This window comes from Canis lupus, chromosome 4 (genome assembly GCF_011100685.1).
Source record: "Canis lupus familiaris isolate Mischka breed German Shepherd chromosome 4, alternate assembly UU_Cfam_GSD_1.0, whole genome shotgun sequence".
In the NCBI taxonomy this organism is placed as follows: domain Eukaryota; kingdom Metazoa; phylum Chordata; class Mammalia; order Carnivora; family Canidae; genus Canis; species Canis lupus.
This window is the reverse complement of record NC_049225.1, coordinates 70,316,475-70,336,176: the sequence shown is the minus strand read 5'-3', so window position 1 is coordinate 70,336,176 and position 19,702 is coordinate 70,316,475. Positions and strand designations below refer to the sequence as shown.

The window sequence follows — 19,702 nt, the reverse complement described above, 5'->3', positions numbered from 1 at the left end:
GAGGAAATTGAAATTGATTTTTTCTCAAGGCTTTTACACAGTCATCTTTCAAGACCTGCTATAATCTTGATGCTCCCAAAGTAATCCACACAAGTTTTTGCTCACTTTTCTTTTTGTTTCTCTTGTTCTTTCTCTTTTATCCCAAATTGTGAGTTTTCTTACTTGCTTTCTTTTTCTGTTGTTAAAAGTACTTTAATAAATTTTAAACATCAAACATGGAACAAAAAATATAACCAAAGATCATTTGCATAAAAAATTATTAGCATTGTGATGTAATATTCTGTAATCTGAATCTCTGTATTATAGTTACTATTATTTCATGAATATCAATATACAGAGATCTATGTCATAATTATAATTAACATACAGTGATTCTTTGCATATTTGTGCATACTTAATCAGTTCTCACTTATCACTAAGGACCATATTTCTGGTTTCAGAAGGAAGTCATGATCTTCCACTGACATAATGGAAGAATTATTATGAAATATTGTTTTCATGACATAATTTTCAAACAAAATTGAACAAATAATGCTTTAATATTTTTTAGAGATATCAATTTTCCAGTAGAAAATATTTGGTTAAGTGTGACATACACAACATATATATTGGGGTTGGGTGAATATGTAACAAAGTAATTTTTACCCAGGGTCACTGGTTCTTAATCCTGGCTGTAAATGACACACATCCCCTGAACTTTGAAAAAAATAACCATACTCAGATTGTACCCCAAACCAATGAGAATGAATCTCTGGATGAAATCAAGACTTCTGCTAATTTTAAAAGCTCCTAAATGGGAGTGTCTGGATGGCACAGTCAGTTAAGCACCGACTCTTGATTTTGGCTCAGGTCATGATCTCAGGGTCATGACATCAGGGTCATGAGATCAAGCCAAAATGGGGCTTTGCACTTGGCACAGAGTCTGCTCATGTGTCTCTCTTCCTCCCCCTCTGCACCCAACCCCCACTCTCTCTCTTAAATAAATTTCTTTCTTTAAAAATTAAAAGTTCCTAAATGAATGTGAAAAGTGAAGGTTGAGAATCACAAAGTGTAGCTCCAGAGTAATTTGCGCAGAATTCATACTACACAGCTTGATAAATAATAGCATCTTTTATTTTGGGGAGAATGGAAGTTCATCTTAAAATAGGAGAAATATGTGTGCATATAATGTATACACAGAGTTTGTTCAGTTTAACTCGTAGAATCTCTTCTAGTGTTTGCCATTTACCCCTGAGCATTCTCTGAGAACCAAACTTAATGGTAATGGATGGTTTGAAAAGAACATCTTATGGCTATTTCTCCTTTTACCTGAGGACATGCCACCTTGGTTTTTCTTGAAGGCTCAAAGCTAGGCTTGTGGGATATTTAGCTGAAGTGGAACATTTTGATAATGCAGCATTTTTGGATTAGCTGAAATGAAGTTATAATATGGGCTTCCTTTGAGAGAGACCAAAATATAAGAAGAAGAGGAAAACAGGAAAGATGAAGGAGAGTTTACTGTCATTTCAAGTAACTGAACTGGATTTTGATATGAATGGTGCCTCAAAGCTATATCATACTTTTCATTTTACCAAGGCTATAGAAAAAATAGAAATATTTCTACTTCCACAGACTTCAAAGCACACAAATCTAAAAGCATCCAGAAAAAATTATTTTCATTGAAATAAAATCTATAGGAAGCAGTGTTTCCATGGGACATTGAAATATTCCAGGCAAAAATGTCTCATAAGAACACTGTTGTTTTGGTACTTCTTTTCTTATATTTTTTAAAATCTCAGATAAAATAATTGTAGGATAAAAGCTAAAGGGCAACTTTGAACTAAATGGAAAATTCTTGTCTTTGAATTAGTATTTCCTCAATTCTCTAATGCCAGGAACATCTGCATTTTGAATAGAATTTTAAAACATACTGTAATTTTTAAAAAGCAATAAAAATACTTTACCTGTTGTTAAGAATATGTGACATAGTCTGATATACAGGAAATAAATCAGTATAATTGGATATTTTTAGCCAATTATTGCTGTTCAGGCATTTTTTTTTTAAGATTTTATTTATTTATTCATGAGAGACACAGAGAGAGAGAAGCAGAGACACAGACAGAGGGAGAAGCAGGTTCCATGCAGGGAGCCCGACGTGGGACTCGATCCCAGGTGTCCAGAATCACTCCCTAGGCCGAAGGCAGTGCTAAACCACTGAGCCACCCAGGCTGCCCCTCAGGCATGGTTTTTTAAAAAATCTAGTTTGAGAGTATTATAGAATATATCTCACACCAAAGAATTCAATGGTGTTTTTTTGTTTTGTTTCGTTTTTGTTCCTTTTTAAATTTCATAAGCAGTTATAACAAACTGGAAAAATTATTTCATGACATTTAATGATGATGAAAAGTGTTCTTTGCATATTTTGTTTTTGAATTGTTTGTGTTTAAGTTCATAAAGAACCCACATTGCTGCTATAGCATAATTCATGGTTGTAATAAATATTCCCTGGTCATGACATTGGGTGTATAACATTAGGTAGACCTATAATTTTATGCAAAAGTTTTATGAGAAAAGTGAACAGGGTAATCCAGAAAACTGTAGAAGTTTTCAGTATCTAGAAGTTTGATGGATATAGACAGTATATAAATCTTCAGATGATTATTTCAATATTTATAATTGTTGAGATAATCTTCAAGTATAAAGTTATATTTCCTATTCACAAAGGATAAGATCTTTTATTTACAGGGTTTGCTATAGATACCAGCTCTTCACAGTTATAAGGGGCTTGTTTGCAGGAGCTCTTGAGATTCAGTTAAACACTCCTGGAGCACTGGGCTCACACAATGATTCAGAAAACTATCAAAAATAGAAGAGGTAAGTGAAAAGATTCAAATAAGCAGAATCTCCAAATTCATCAGAGTTTTAGTCATTTTTCCTGGGAATGGTTTAGGACAAATAAGTAATGAGGTGGTGGGATTGCACCAAAAATTTTTCTCTCCTTTTTTCTTTGAGATTTTATTTGTTTATTTGAGAGACAGAGAGAGAGAGAGAGAGAGAGCGAGCGAATGAGAAAGCACGAGTGGGAGGTGGGAGGCAGAAGCAGAGGGAGAAGCAGACTCTCTGCTGAGCAGGAAGCCTGATGTGGGGCTTGATCCCAGGACCCTGAAATCATTACTTTAGCTGAAGGCAGACAGATGTTCAATCGACTGAACCACCCAGGTGCCTCCAAACTGTTCTTTTTTAATCTTAAGAATGCATGTTCATAGCAGTTAAATAATTTAGTTATGAACCTGTGGGTTTTTTTATATCACTGTCTTTTGTTCCAGTTTTATTCTAGTCTGAGCTCAGAACTGTATTGTTTTGAAGCAGTTTTAATTGCAGTTTATGTGAAAGTTTTGTGTTAGAGTTAAATATTGTTTTTATTTTGTATTACATATGATAGTGGGTGGAGGGATGCTATGAAAAAAAATGTATCAGGCAAGTCTATTTGAATTTAGTGATGAGAACATGTGAATAACAGCCAGGAGCTCTCAGCTAGCTTAAAGCTTGCGTCATTCTCTTTGTGTGACCGTGGCAAATCATTTACCTCCCCTTGTGTCTCTTACCTCATCTATCAGAGAGAGAGAATAATATTTACCCATTCACATACAGATTACATATTTCTTGAGGGTAGAGATCTTGTCATCATCAAGAATTTTTCCCTAGCATTTTTTATAGTGCTGGTCATTGGTAGTTACTTGAAAACAATCGGTCTAATGTTTAATTCACGAATAAAGTGAATTTAAGTGCTAGGTGTGTAAATTATTAAAAATTATAAGTAGTAAATAATTATACCATGGTATCATGAATGAAGACATGTAGATGGATTACGGAAACAGTTGTCAGTCCAGTTTGATTACTTTGATCAAATCTGAGAAGGTAATGGTATGAGTTAGCAGAAATATCATTGCACTGCAGATCAGGAGTCTTGGGGTCTAAGAATGGCCTAGAATCTCACCAAAGTCATGGAGTCTTGGAGTTGAATAAATGGAGATGTTCTCCAAGATCTTCCTTTCTCTCTCATTTTATGAATGAGAAAAGCAGTGCTCACTTATTACAGTTACTAATACCCAGTTTTCCTTGTTTTCTCTTCAGAGTTCTTCCTTCCACAACTTGGCCAAGTCCTTGACCATATTAGCTGAATATCTTCTCTATAAGTTGAATTAGGTGACCATTAGAGTTTCTTAGTATTAAAATTTCTGAATCATTTAAAGGAGGAAATCTCTCTCTCTCTCTCTCTCTCTTTTTTTTGTTGGTTTCTATTTTCTCTTTGCATCCCTAATAAATTAAAACAGTATGAGATTCTTCAATAATGCTTATTGTCACCTTGCTGACACTTTAAGTTATTTCTAAATGAAATAACAAACCACAAAAGAACAACAACAACAACTTTATAATACATTTAAAATGAGAAATAAAACAGTTTGGTTCTGAGACTTCTTTGCCAAGGAATTTGTGTGGCCTTTTCCCAATCCAACTAAATACAAGGTTTAATCCTGTTTTGAGGCAAAACACTTCCAAAGTTGCCAGTGAATGTGGAGGATACAGTTGGAATCACTCCTGGTAATTTGAACAAATTATCCTGCGAATTTTCAATGTTTATGGGGAAAGAAGACCACAGTAACAAGTATGCCTTTCTTGCCAAGTGGGTAAATTTAGAGGGGAAAATGTGATGACAAGGAGAAGCTATCCCAAAGACTCTCCTGAATTCCTCGGGAGAGCACACAAGACTCCAACAGTATTTTACTCTGGAATGAATAAGGCTACTTTAGATTATTGTGTTTAGAAAGTTAAGTATTGAAACAGATTAGCTATCCTTTAACATTTTAAAATAATGTATTTTTTCCCCTTTCTTTTAAAAAAAATCCCTTCCAAGAGATTGGTTTTCCAAGGTTCAGACCCAACCTGATCTTTCTGTGAAGGCCCCGAATCTCTGAAGAATCCATATTGCTTACTGGTATGTATTTAGTGAGGGAATAGGAGGTAATCCATTATTTCCTGATTTCTTATTCATTCAGGCAGTAGGCAAGGCAATAAATGGAAAGATTTATAAAAAGCCTGAATATCTGGGCTTTACTATTAAATCTTACTTGATGACATTAAGCAAGAACCTCCTCTAGGCTGGTTTCACCACCTATAGGATTCTCAACCTGGGGTCTCCAAACATCCTTGAGTCCTTTAGAGTGTCAAGGGAATCTGAAAACCTTATTGTATTTTAAATAAAGCTCAATTGAAAGCAATTATGTCCTTGGCTCAATTAAGGCACATCGTCTGCATAAAACTGTTCCTTTCCTTTTTATAGCAATAACTGCCACTTAATGTAGCCCTACCAGTTGTCCTGTGCTGAGCAGCTATTCTGATCACAAGTCATTATGTGTATTAAATTATTTAATTAAAAAATTTGATATTTACAATCTTCAGATTCTAAGTTTTTGGGGAATGGAGAAGACCTCCTGGGGAACCAGATGAAGTAGCACCAGAACACCTACTAGCATGACTTCATGGACCCCCAATCAATGGTGTCCACCTTCTCAGGAGACTTCTGCCTCAAATTTTGCCCATAAAAACCTTCACGTGCAAGCCATCAGGGAGTTTGATACTTAGAGATTAGTTCCCCATTCTCCTGGGTGGTGCTAAACCAATAAATAGCCTATTTTTCATAACTGCAAAAGCTCAGTGTCCGCTTTACTGACTTGCTGTGAATCCAGCAAATTCTCCTTTGGTTTGGTGACAGTAACTTATGCCCTCAAGTTGTTGTATTTGTTCTTTTAGTGCCAAGCCTACATTCATAATAACCAATATTGAGCACAATAGCTGGATACAGAAAAAATTATAGCAGCTTTATCCCAAAATGCATGCTGTAGAACTCTGAACTCAAATTTCCTTTTAAGTTTCCTAAAAGGGGTGAGTACAAGACTCAGTACTGTGGACAGAAAGTCCCAGAAGGTGGTTTTGTTTCATATAGCAGAAGCTCCTAGTTCAGACCAAATATCCATATTCTGTTCCTTCATTTTCACTAGAACTTTGCATTTGTAACTGCAATCATGGCTGCCTGGATTAAATATTTATTTTCTGCATTTTGCTTATAGTTTCATGACTAAGATTTGGCTAATGCGATATAAGCAGAAGTATTCTGTATGAATTTATGGAAATATTCTAGAAGGGAAGTGGTGTGCTTTTTTTATTCCCTTTTTTTTTCTATCTGCTAAAATGCAGACACAATGGCTGGAGTTCCTGCAGGTATATGGATTATGAAGAGAAAATCGCATGCTGAGAAGGCAAATTAACAGGAAACTGGATCCCTAATGATTTTGTGAGAGAGAAAGCAATGTCCAATTTTTAAAGAACATTATTATTTTAGATTTTCTTTCTTTGATACAGAATTCTAACTGAAACATTCACTTGCCCTCAGAAAAGGGGGCAGTCTTGGCCTCAGTTTAGAAATTTATATTTGTTTAGACTTGGGAAAGTCCCTATCTCTATTTTGATTTGAATAGCCCAAGATTTACACTACATCTCTAAGTTATTCATTCGTAAAAGGAGTTTTAAGAAATTGGCTCTTTAACTGGGGGTGGAGTCAGGAGGAAAAAGGAACTGTGGTCCCTCTATCATGCATCTTAGATATATTAATCTATTTTGTGATATCCAGAGGGTTAGGCTTGGATTTGAATTAAAATGTGTTGTAAGGCCTTTGTTGCTTTCTTGTATTACTGTTCAACCAGCTGCAGATTTTCAAAGGAAAAGGTCAAACTCTTCCCTTCCACTGGGTTCTGTGAGAGTTCTTATGCCATTTGTCTGACCTACTAGTTTTTTCTAATAAGCCTAATTTTGGCATTGTTTTCTTGAAGAAGCTCTTAATTCTTTGCTGCTTTAGTCCAATAAGAACATATAGTGGGAAACCATTGACATTATGTGGGTCAGCATCCTGCTTTCCATTCCTATTAAAATCGCCAACTGACTGATCTTCATTCATTCATTCAACAAATATTTATTGAGCATTCATTATATGTCAGTGCCTAGTTGTAGTAATAAAATCATAAAAAATACAAAATCAATTTAATTCTTATCTTTTAGAATTTCTTTCTTTCTCAGTGAGAAAAATGTTCTCCTTTTCTTATTTTTTAAAATATGTTATTTAGAGCGAGTGAGAGAGAGAGAGCTCTTGAGAGAGAGAGAGAGAGAGAGAGAACGTACACGCACAAGGGAGAGGGCAGAGGGAGAAACAGATGCCCCACTGAGCAGAGAGTCAAACATGGAGCTGCGGGGTTTTTGGCTTGGGGCTCAATCCCAAGATCCGGGGTCATGACCTGAGCTGAAGGCAGATGCTAACCAACTGAGCCACCCAGGCATCTCTCTTTTTCTCAGTTTTTGATTTGAATTCTTAACTCCATATGTTTTCAGTCTTTCTTGTTTTCTGAATAACTATACCTATTTGTTATGTAAAAGTACCACATAGCTGCAATCTAGAAATTTTGAAATTGAAATGAAAACTGAAATTTTTCATTGTTGTTCATCTGTAAGCATCTTCTGGTTTGCTTTATTTCTCTCTCCTTTACTTTTTTTTTTCTTTTTAATTTATTCATGAGATACACAGAGAGAGGGAGAGGCAGAGACACAGACAGAGGGAGAAGCAGGCTCCATACAGGGAGCCTGGCACGGGACTCAATCCTGGGACTCCAGGATCACGCCCTGGGCCAAAGGCAGGCACCAAACCTCTGAGCCACCCAGGGATCCCCTTCTCTCTCCTTTACATAAGGATTACTAAGTATTTTTTTATGTTCTTTTCCTTTAGTTTTTTCTTTATGTGCTTTTTCTTTCTTTTTTTAAGTATTCAAAAAATTATTTATTTGAGAAAGAGACAGAGTGAGAGAAGAGGGGCAGAAAGAGAGGGATAGAGAGACTCTCAGCCCTACTCCTCCCTGAGCATGGAGCCAATGTAGGGTTCGATCTCAAGACTCTGAAATCGTGACCTGAGCCATACTCAAGAGTTGGATGCTTGGCCAACTGAGCCACCCAGGCACCCCTGTACTTTTTCTTTCTTTCTTTCAGTTTCCATGTGGTGGAGTTTTGTTTTAGTTATTTCATTTTGTTATTTAACTCTTGCAGTTTACCTTCAACCATATAAATATAAATAATAAATTTATGTAAATATGACTTCCCTGAAACATCTCTTCCTAATCATTGGCCATAATTTCTTAGCATTCCTAGACCTCTTTTCTTCCACTGTTCATTTAATTTTATTTTCCCCCACAATTTCTTTGTCAATTTATCCTGTTAGGGAAAGCCAGGTAAGAAATGTGACTATATAACTCGCAAACAAGAAGATCTAGTTCTCTGGAATACAAGAAGGGCTACCCACTATATACTCTGGAATGAGACACAACTTACTGTACAATTTCCAAAACATAGACAAGTGGGGAGAGAGTGAGTTCAAAGTGAGATGGACTTAGATTTAAGGCTATTGTCCATAGATATGTGAAATTCATCCCAACATTTATGTTTTCACTAAGTATTGATTGACTACTTCTTATATTCTAGGAACTCTTGGAGAGGCTAGGGGACCGGTGGAAAATATGATATGCAAATTCACCATTCTTACTGAGATTATATTTTAATGGGGGTAGACAGAAAATGAACCATACACCCAAAAATAACAAGATGATTTTAGGTAATATATGCAAAGAATAACAGAGGGAGTTATTTGGGAGGTTGAAAATCTTGATTGGGTGCTCTAGATAAACTAGACATGATTTATGCATAGGTGACATTAGAGCAGAGAATTAAATGGCAAGAAGCATCCCACCCTCTTGAACTTCCAATGCACAGGCTCTAAAGAAAGTAAGATTTTGAAGAGTTGGAAGAGTAGAAAACAGATCAGAATGGCTGTGGAGTAGTGAGGGAGGAGATGATGGTGGAGGGGAGAAAGCTGGAGGGGAGAATACAACCAGAATATATAAACCTTGAAGCCCATGGAAAGGAATTTGAATTTTATTCTAAGAACAATGAAAGATATTAGAACATTTTTAGTAGATGATTGATATAGTGTATTATAAAATATAATCCTGATGGTAATATGGAAAATATAATAGAAATGACTTAAACACTGGAATATAAAATTAGATATTTTTGAAGTCCTGGTATAGGTTTGTTCATATTAGCCAACATAAAGGAAGTTTGGCTTGCTCACAAAATGGTGTTTCTCATGTTAATTTAACTTGAAAATAAAATAATATAAATAAAATAATGAAGCTCTTAACTCTGAGTAGACAAGAGTCTTTATTAACCTAGAAATTAAGATATGTCAGGAAGTATAGACCTTTTTAAACCAGTCACTTCCAGCTCAAGAAAGTTTACAAGGCTGTTTCTGAAACTGAATGCTGTTCAAATGCTTTGGAAGACTTGTTGATTAATACAAGAGAAATGGCAAATGACATGTGTCAGGTTCCAAGGAAATGAAAATGTTCTGCAATAAACAAGATGCAGTAGATGGTAATAGTAAAAATTAAATTAAGGAAGAGGTTTTGGTGCATGATTTTTGAAGGAAGTGGTTCATGATAGGAAACTATTTCCTTGGCTAGGAAAGAGGTATCTATCTTGTAAGTAACTAAAAGTGACCAGGTACCATAAAGGACAGACTCCCTAAAACACTGCCTACATTTTCAGAGCAAAATGGAGGAATAAAAGACAAAATTATTGAATGTCATATTATTTGAGGCATATGGGTGCCATGCATTTTTACCAGTTATTTAATTTCACTGAATCTCAATTGTATAAATTTGAAATAACGTTGCTGACTCAAACATACTTCATAGAACTCTTTTATGTATCAGATGAGGTAAAGACATTCTAAAAACCATGTAGCTTAAAAAATGTAGCATATTCTTATTATAACATATAGTAATAGTGATCATCTCCTTGAAATTAAAGATCCACAATGACATGAAGTTTGCTTTAGGACATGTTATTACCATGCATTTTAAACATAATACTTAAAAAATACTTCCCAGAGAATAGTAGATAGAACTAATACTAGCTTGTAATATATTGAGAATTTTCTCTGTGCCCCATGCTAGGCCGGTTTTCGTGATTGTATGGTCACTTTCTTACAATACTAGCTACTGCTGTCCTTCGTTATGATGAAATTGAAACTTAGAGAAGTTATTCAGCTTGCCAGGGTAAAAGCAAGTGATGGTAGTAAGTAGTGGCTCTTGAAGTTAAACACAAAATGGTCTAACTCCAAATTCAAGGCCTTAACCAAACTGTTTTCTTGCTTCTCCACTTTTAAATCTTTAATGTAATTTAATTGTTAGCAAATGATGGTATTGGTTAGTGGTGGTACTGAGAAAAATGACCATTAGCTCAATATAACAAAAACTTCAGAAATATTGCTGTCTGTGACAATCGTGTCTCAAATCTGGCACAGGCCTGCGTGAGCCAGGTCATTCTGGGTGGGGGCAGGCAAGGAGATGGGGTGGGGTGGGCTGCATGCATGGGGGTTATTGCCAGGGCCTTTACTTTTGAGTGGGGCTGGTGGGTCCATCAAGCTTATTACATCATTAAAAATTATTAATTCAAAGCTAACTAACTAAAAGCAGACCTTTTCTTAAATGCAACTGTGATGACTATGTCACCAACTAGGATTATGACTAATCCAAAATCTAATTCTCTGTACTTTATGTCAGCAAAATAAATGAAAATAAAAGAAAAAGAGTGGATTAAATTTGAGTATTCTCAGTTTAAGGACATTCCTTTAAGCATCATTTTAGAAGTGTCTGAGGAGACAATACTCTCTTTCCCCAATAGGTGGCACTGTTCTTCTAGCTAAGCCATCTGATCCTCTGCCCTCAGGAAATGCTTCAAGACTTAAATTCCTCTCCTGCTTCTCAATTTCACCTGATGACTCCTTGGCTGGATTCTAGTTGTTAGAAGTTGGAGTGGAGTTTCTTCATTAAATAGAAAACTTTAAGCAAATTATTTTATTGAAGAATCTTGAAGAGAATTTAGGAAACTACATATGCAGGGAAATTTTGGACCATCTGGTTTTAAAATCGGGGAGGGGTAGAATTAGGAGAAAAGGAGATTTTGCCCCATGGCCATGGATCAACAGTTTTGGAGTGAGTAGGACCAAACTTCTCCTAGAACTGACTAAATTTAAGGCATGCATGCTGATGTGTGGTCTTTTCCATCTGGGAATCAGAACTCATTTTTAACTAGCTCTGTGAGTTACGAAATGATAAACAATCTTAGATTTTTCTTTTTTCTTCAAAATTATGAGGCTGGGGGAGATAACATTTAAGCTTCTCTTTTCACATACACACACACACATATATATATGGAGAGAGAGAGATCCTTGAAGTACTTTGCCATACTAAAATATGAACCAGGTTTATATAAAACTATTCTTATTTTGCAAATTTTTTGTTGACTTTTGAATACTCTTAAGTATAACTGATATCATAGGAAAATAAAGTTTTTGCTTTGGAAGTTTATACTGCACACATCTCCTCTAAGGAGCTCACTACATAGATGAATTGAATGCATGTTTACAAATCGCCTTTTTTCAGACTAAATTCCCTAGATTCCGATAACCCTTACCCCTTTCTGTCTGTTTCTCCTCTGTTCACCTAACTCTTCCCTAACAACTTTATATCCCTCCTTAGGATATTGTGAATGTGACATCTTATTCAGTCAATTTGCTTAAAGGAAGATGATTGAACATAAATCACAGTCCATTTGTTTCACTCTTTATTCTCATTCTATAAAGCTTCCTCTGCCCTAGTTGGAGAGAAGGGAGGCTGAAAAGAAATGTTTCTGTTTTAAATTTTGCGGCTGTTTTGGCTTTCGGTGGTCACAGGTTAATGGAAAATACATGTCCATAAAACTCATAATGAACAACATAAATTTAAGATCAGTGCTTAACCTAACACTCATTACTTCTTATTTTCCCAATAACTCCACAAGATGGATTATGATTATCTTTATTTTACAAACAAGGAAGCTGAAACTTACTAAGTTACATAAGTCACCTCTGGTTGCACCATTAGTGATTGGCTAAGCTGGAGTTACGGCCAAGCCTACTGCCTGCAGGGTAGGCATGCCACAGCTCTGTCCTATTGAAGTTTCTCCACAAAATGCACTGTCCCTTAGGTCAGTGATCAGAAAGAGAAGACATCTAATTTCTGTCTTCAATGGGACTTCAGCTTCCAAATCATCATATCAAAGAATTTTGGAAAGAAGTACTTAATTTTTTGCTGAATTTTAAGAAGGAAATGATTTATATTACTTATTTGACTAATATCCTTATTTGGTTTCCCCACACAGTTAATGATATTCTTTCTTCAAGTGTTTGGTTGAATTGAGTGGTATGATTATGGCAAAGAATCACTTCTCATGTCTCACTGATATTAACATGGGGATGAATTCACTTCAACCATGAAACATTCTTAGGCATATGGGCATATTAAGAGAATTAAATTCAACTCTCGCTTCACCTCTTACTACTTTTGCCCCTTAGTGACAATTTTCCAAGAGTAAGAACACATATACTTTACTTATTTCAAGAAGTAAAGAATCAAATTAATGGTGTTACACAATGCCCCGGAAGGGTTTTGTTTTAGTTATAAGATAACTTTTAAAATTTGATTCTATCCCTAATCACCAGTTATTAATTGCTTTTGAGTTTCCTTCTTGATTTGTATTTTTTCCTCATTTTGAAGTCTAGTTTCTCAAGGAATGAACTTAAACACATATCATCATTGTCCAAAGACATTCTTGTATTTAATGATGAGACTCATCTGTCAGTTAACACTTGAAAAATATGCATTTTGGGCTTCTAACTAAGAAATCAAAGTATTCCTTAATAGAATATGACTAGCAGAGCCCATTTAAAAGTGTCATTCAATATATGCTCAGTGGCACATCAAAATCAAATGATTCCAGTCTCGAGGATGTCTCTTTTCATACTCTATTATGTGGTTGATGATTTGAAACGGAACAATTTGTTTTTCTTAGTCAAAGAATGCTACATTTACTTTGAGCTCTTAGTGCTTTATAAAAGCAGACAAAAGAAATTACTGGGTTTTGTCTACTAGCATACTTTCCAGGTAAATGCACTATCTACTAATTTTTAAAAACAAATTGTCCTCTAGACTGTTTTTCTTATAACTTTAAGTACACAAAGCAACTCTTCTTCGTAGTATCAGAGAAAAATGAGAAAGATGTGTGAAAGATTGTTCCTCACATGATATGATGTACATAAATAAGAACAGACAGACAATAAGCAACAAAAGGGCACATTTTGTCCTGAGCATTTTGTACTTCTATTTTTTAAGCCTCTCATCTAGATCTGTTGAAGCATCAGCCATCACAGGCCTTCCCTAGGTAACAGGACCACTTGGTGCACTCTGATCAGGAGTCAGCCATAGGCAGTGTCACATGCTCCAAGTAAGACTGCCATTCACTCTCTTTTTTCTTCTTCCTGCTCCCCTATCATTGGTCCTCTCTACAATCTTCTTTTTGCTAACTTCTGGCGTAGTTTGCCTTGGATGGACATTTCCATAAGAAATCATTTTAGGCTACTAGACTGAAAATAGAGTCCTTCTTTTTAAATTTCATCTGATCAGATGGTGCCTTGTCGAGGCAATGCCTAAATGGTAGAGTTTTAAACATCCTGGAGAGGAGGAAGAAGAAATGATTTTAAAATTTAAGACCTTCCTGGTTCCTCTACTCGAATTATATAGGCAACACCGTAGCAAGGCAATCAATTTCAATAATTTGAATCTCCCAGATGTTTTGCATTTTAACTAATTCATGCATTCAACAAATATTTGCTGAATGTTGACAAAAGGCCAGGTACTGTCCTAGGTGTTGGGCCAACAGCAATGAACAAGATAGGCAAGATCTTTGCCTTTGTGGAATTTATAATCTGACAAGGTAGACGTTGATGCATGCACCAAGTAAGATATATCTGATGCATATAATGAAATGTGAAGGACAGATTGCTATGGGAACACAGGACAGGAGAGCTAACCTGCTTCAAGAGGCAGAGAAAGACTCTGGGATGAATAAATCAAAAACAAGGACTGACCAGGTAAGTTAGCCACCTGACAATGCCCCACATGCTTGGCATCTCATTACCCAAAGATATTTCTCTGCTTTCTGCCAGGCTGTTCCTGTCATTCCCAGCCTAATGATGGTTGGCACAGGAATGAGACAAATCATACCCTTTGCTAGGGACTAACATTTAATCTCACTCCTTATTTTTTAAAAAAGATTTTATTTATTCATTTAAGAGAGAGAGAGCACAAGCAGGGGGAGAGGCAAAGGGAGAGGGAGCAGGGAAGGCTACCCGGTAAGCAGGGAGCCTTATGTGGCTTTCAATCCCAGGATCTGGAGATCATGATCTGAGCCAAAGGCAGACACTCAATCATCTAAGCCACCAGGTACCCCTCCCTCTTTATTCTTGATTTGGTTGATTTGGTCTGTGCTTTATTTAAAAAGGTAGAATCTTAGGGCATTATTTTTAAATATGGAGGATCTTCTGGTCACAGTTTTCCTTAGTCTGCCATGAAACTGAAGGTTTTGGAAGTAGATAAATACTTAGAATTATAAACAATTGATATATAGTTGGGGCTGAGACAGAAAGAATGCTTTATAAAATACTCGAATATTTACTTAATATGACTAAATAGTTCAACAACTAAATTCAGAAAAGAAGGGGTTTTAGAATGACCTGGTAAGAATCATAATTCACTTGACATTGGACACACCACACTAAAAAAACACATATGCAAGAGCACACACACACCAATTCTCTCAACAGCTCTGTGTTTCTCAGAAGGTTAGAATAGTGCTTTAGTAATAGGGATATTTTGAACATTGTGCTGTCAGAAATTTTTGTTTTGTAACAAAGTCAATATTTATTAAACAGATACTTTCTGGATGGCCAGGTTCTAGGCACCCTGCCACACAGTAAAAACAAAGAAGGGCATGAGACAAAAGCAGTCCTGCTTCTGTGCTGCTTGCAGTATATTTTTATTGTTTTACTCCCTCAGAGTGGTTTCACTGCTTTATAAACTATGAGATATGCTATTTTATTGCAAAGGTCCTTCAAAATATAATTTGAAAAGTACAGCATATAGAATGTTGTCATCTACTTCATCTTGAGTGTGCCATAAAATTCCCTCAAGTTCAACTGGGTATGGTTTTCACTTGACCAACCCAGCCAGCAAGCACTCCACCTTGCAATCACATGGAAAACATGCATTACTTTTATAAATATTGACACTGAGAAGTGAGAAGCGGAACTGTTTAAAAGAATTGTATAATTCTCGGCATTTGTTGAAGTTCTCCAATAATTAAAACTAAACAAACATCAATGTATAAGAGTGTTTTTAGTTATCGTACAGATTTTGAAGTGCTTATTTAACAAATAATGTTATGTGTCTCTTCACATTAATATACTTGGTAAAATGTTAAGTGTAAGAAGTATGCAGATAACTGAATCATGGGAAAGACCACCGAGCAACTGTAGAAGTGCCCTTGAAACAGAAGCAAGGTTGATTGTGAAATGAAAAAGAAACTATGATAGTAAAGACTAACAGAGAACATTGAAGAAAACAAAGATTGAAAATGAGAAGAATAAATGCTCTATGATTAATGAAACAGAAGTACTAGATACAAATCATCAGAAACCTAGAAGGGCTTGGAAAAATAGAAGGGTAGATGTTTTGCCTTTGTTCACTACAAAACAGTATATCAGAATTTGAAACAAACTTTAAGCAGAAGTGTGAGTATAATACTATTTAATATATTATTAAATAGTACTATTTAATAAAAACTATTACGATAAGCCAAGACTGTGTGTGGTACACTGGAAAGGTTAGTTTCTCCGTCATGCACATCCAGGGATATAGTAGTCTACCAAATTGGAAAAATACAAACAAGACAAGACTTCATTACTCAAGCTAAAGCTTTAAAAGTCAGGTCTTATTACTATGATGTTTATAAAGAAATAAAAAATGGGTAATTCAAGGCTTCATGTAAGGAACACAAAACTTTTTTGTTCTGGGGAAGTGCATTTATGTATCCATTTCTTTAAATTCAAAGCCTGCTCATCATGATTATTTGTATTGTTAAAAAGGAATTCTTCAGAAAAGCATTTAGTGAGAAGATGACAGTACCTATTTTATGCTCTGTCCTTGTAAATTCTGAGCTGAATGCCAAGCCTAAATCAGTATGTTGTCAATTACTGAAGCTTTATTCAATATCTAGAGAGAGGAGGCCAAAGAGGTAAGTGTGAGATCTGGCTGATGGCTTATTCCCATGAGAGAACATTATTTTTGCAATTATAAAAGATCGTCAATGGGTAAATATTATTTTAAAGAATAGTTTCATAGTTTAAGACACTGAATAGTTTCAGTGTGTTAAGATGTTTACGCCCTGTAACATGTTATAAAAATTAAAAATAAGATGAATTTTAAAAATTAATTTTTATATTAAAAGCAGATTTGAACATCTTTATATTGAATACAATATAAAACACAGTAAGCTAATGTAAGCTAAATGTCTGATTTATTTCAATATTTATAAGAAAGAATACTTAGAAAAAATATAGTGAAGATCTAGATGTCTTCTTTGATAAAAAGTTTTCCAAATATGATAAATGAAAAAGATTAATAAAAACAAAATAGAGATATTATCTGTATTATATATGTTCCTTTATACTGGAGGAGGTAATCAAATGGTCATGACCCCCAGTTGACCCGTGAGCTAGACCTGGGCAGTCAGAGGACCCTCCCCCCTTACTCCCTGTCCTTGGAATATACATTTTGCCGCTGTTCTCATAGTGGGAGCTGTTCCAAGGACTCTGCCTTGAGACAGTATGGCGTTGTTGTGACCATCTGGACTGATTACATGGTGAAGCCCAGTTAAGGCCTCTATATAAACTTTTATGATTCTGGTGGGCAGGTCCACATCTCTCATAAGTCAAGCCCTCTGCAATGTCCATATCTTTTGTTTCTTCTCTTTTCTTAAAATTATTTTATTTTGTTTACTTAAATTTAAGTTTTCATAGTTAACATATAGTGCAATATTGGGTTCTGGAGTAGAATTCAGTGATTCATCAATTGCATACAACACCCAGTGCTCATCACAAGTGCCCTCTTTACCCATGACCCATCCAGTGCATCCCCCACTCACCTTCCTCCATCAACTCTCAGTTTGTTTTCTGTCATTAAGAATCACTTATGGGGATCCCTGGGTGGCGCAGCGGTTTGGCGCCTGCCTTTGGCCCAGGGCGTGATCCTGGAGACCCGGGATCGAATCCCACATCGGGCTCCCGGTGCATGGAGCCTGCTTCTCCCTCTGCCTGTGTCTCTGTCTCTCTCTCTCTCTCTCTCTGTGACTATCATAAATAAATAAAAATTAAAAAAAAAAAAAAAAGAGTCACTTATGGCTGAGGGGCGCTTGGGCGGCTCAGTGCGTTAAGCGTCTGACTTTTGGTTTTGGTTCAGGTCATGATCTGGCAGTTATGGGATTAAGCCCTGCATCAGGCTCTCTATGCTTAATGCAGAGTCGGCTTCAGATTCTCTATCCCTCTCTCTCTCACTCACTCACTGTCTCAAATAAATAAAATCTTTTTTAAAAAGTCACTTATGGCTTGTTTCTCTCTCTCCTTTTCTTCTTTTCTCCCTTCCCATATGCTCATCTGTTTTCTTTCCTAAATTCCATGTATGTTTGTGATGTATTTGTCTTTCTCTCACTGACTTATTTAACTTAGCATAATTCACTCTAGCTCCATCTATGTCATTGCAAGGGGCAAGATTTCATTCTTTTTGATATCTTTTATTTCTGCCTGGGCTATTTTCTTCTGAGTTTGAACTCTAAGAAGAAAAGCATCATCACTTTTTACTCTACTCAGCACAATGCTTTTTAGGTAAAAGTCAATTAGTCTGGCAGAAAGCTGAATCAAGTAAGATTAAATATTGTGAGGAAGAAACTACATACCTCCTTTTAAAAAATATTTAATAAGTACAGGAAGTCCATATGTGTGAAGCACTAGTTAAAATATGAAGAAGTAAGTTTCAGAATAGGAAGGTGCTAATTTTTATTTTAGAATAAACCAAATAAAACAATCCATAAAACTAATTAATTTAATGCCTGGTGTAGACCTCAAGCAATCTTTAGATCAGGGTTGGCAAACTGTCCTACAGGTCAGATCTGGCTCACAGCATTTCTTTGTAAATAAAGTTTTATTAGTATATAGCCTTGCCATTTGTGTTTTTTTGTTGTTTTGTTTTTAAAGATTTTATTTTTTTTAATTTATTTTTTATTGGTGTTCAATTTACCAACATACAGAATAACCCCCAGTGCCCGTCACCCAATCACTCCCACCCCCCGCCCTCCTCCCCTTCTACCACCCCTAGTTCGTTTCCCAGAGTTAGCAGTCTTTACGTTCTGTCTCCCTTTCTGATATTCCCCACACATTTCTTCTCCCTTCCCTTATATTCCCTTTCACTATTATTTATATTCCCCAAATGAATGAGACCATATAATGTTTGTCCTTCTCTGACTGACTTACTTCACTCAGCATAATACCCTCTAGTTCCATCCACGTTGAAGCAAATGGTAGGTATTTGTCATTTCTAATAGCTGAGTAATTAAAGATTTTATTTATTTATTCATGAGAGACACAGAAAGAGAGAGAGACAGAGACACAGGTAGAGGGAGAAGTAGGCTCCATACAAGGAGCCTGATGTGGGACTCCATCCTGATCACGCCCTGACCTGAAGGCAGTGTTTAACTGCTGAGTCACCCAGGGATCCCTAGCCTTGCCGTTTTTATACGTATATTGTCTACAACTTCTTTTACATTAAAATATAAGAGTTTTAGTAGTTTCAGCAAAGAGTAAACGACACACAAATTTGGAAATATTTACTATCTGATACTTTATAGAAAAAAGCCAACTCTAAAAAAATTTACTCTAGTTCTCCTTTTATGGTCATCATTAGGCCAACTTCTGTTATTCCAAAACAATGGTTCAATAGAAACCCTTCAGAATTATATGAAATTAAGCAATAGAATCGGACTTATAAGTTGATCATGAGTTATATTGCTTTTTACTACCAGCAGTGAGTTATATGATATATGACCTCAGCTGAACTTTGCAAAATTCTTGGAACCCAGATCCTGGGAGCCAAATGTTTGTAAAAATACAAAATTCAGAGAAAATACGTTGCTCATTATGACGCTAAATAATTCAGAGAAATACCTTTGCAACTTCTTTCATAAACTCAGCTAGATATAATGATTATAGCCTACGGCAGCAATCTATTTTAAAAACAGCAGCCCATAAAGTACATTTGCCTTGAATTCTGATTGATTTTCTAGGTAAATGTTTATATAACAAATGACCTGATTACTTGCAAATATCAACTTCATCTAGGACTCAAGTAGAAAAAATAATAATTGTGCTACAATTGCAGAATATAAATTTCATAGGTTTGTACCTGATTTGGGCTTAATTTTAAGATCAAAAATCATCTTCCTGTCTTTCCAACCTATGCTTTTCTTTTTTGAATGGGCATTCTAATCTTAATATTCCTGTTCTTTATGTGTCTATTTATACGACCTCATGTCTGAACTTAGTATGTAGATTATAAGATAAAATAACAGCATAATCTTA

General features: G+C 35.6%; 1 long non-coding RNA gene across 1 annotated transcript in view; it reads left to right on the top strand.

The window, feature by feature from the left end:
- Nucleotides 1–19,702, top strand: part of LOC119871555 — a 64,502-nt gene that overhangs the window by 17,881 nt on the left and 26,919 nt on the right. The gene's annotated exons all lie outside the window — the stretch shown is intronic.